Source organism: Photinus pyralis, unplaced genomic scaffold (assembly GCF_008802855.1).
Source record: "Photinus pyralis isolate 1611_PpyrPB1 unplaced genomic scaffold, Ppyr1.3 Ppyr1.4_LG5, whole genome shotgun sequence".
NCBI classification, from domain to species: Eukaryota; Metazoa; Arthropoda; class Insecta; order Coleoptera; family Lampyridae; genus Photinus; species Photinus pyralis.
The window spans coordinates 17,533,643-17,534,167 of record NW_022170596.1 but is presented as its reverse complement, the minus strand read 5'-3'; positions in this window follow the sequence as shown (position 1 = coordinate 17,534,167).

The following is a 525-nucleotide window of genomic DNA, read 5'->3' as shown; positions in this document are numbered from 1 at the left end:
CAGTATTCTAACCACAATGTAGCACTGGTGTTATGGTTTTCTACACACTTATTCTTTTCTATCGATTCCAGATACTATGTAAACATACCTACTTCGGATGTATTACGTGATGACGTGCGCGCAAACTTCTATTTATACATACTTAGGCAGTGACTTGGCCATATGATACATGATCCTTTTTCATTGAGCTGATTGGTTTAACTGAATTGGTACATTTTGTTATGGTTACAATATTATTGCCACAGTTCTTTTCAGAGTTTCCAGGTTAATTTCTACCAATATGGTGTATATGGTTAAAACATGGCGGAGCTGCCAACTACCAATAGAAAATAACACCACTGTATGGTCACACTGGTTCTATACTCTAGTCCAGAGCTGGCCCAACCGTCGATCGCGGCGATCTTGCGAGTCGATCATCTCATCAGCTTACGCTTAACTTAAAACGAGTGCGCCCAAGCGACCAAAACCCTACTAGTTTTATAAAGAGTAGGTAGAAGACTTTTTTTACCACCCACACGTTAGTAA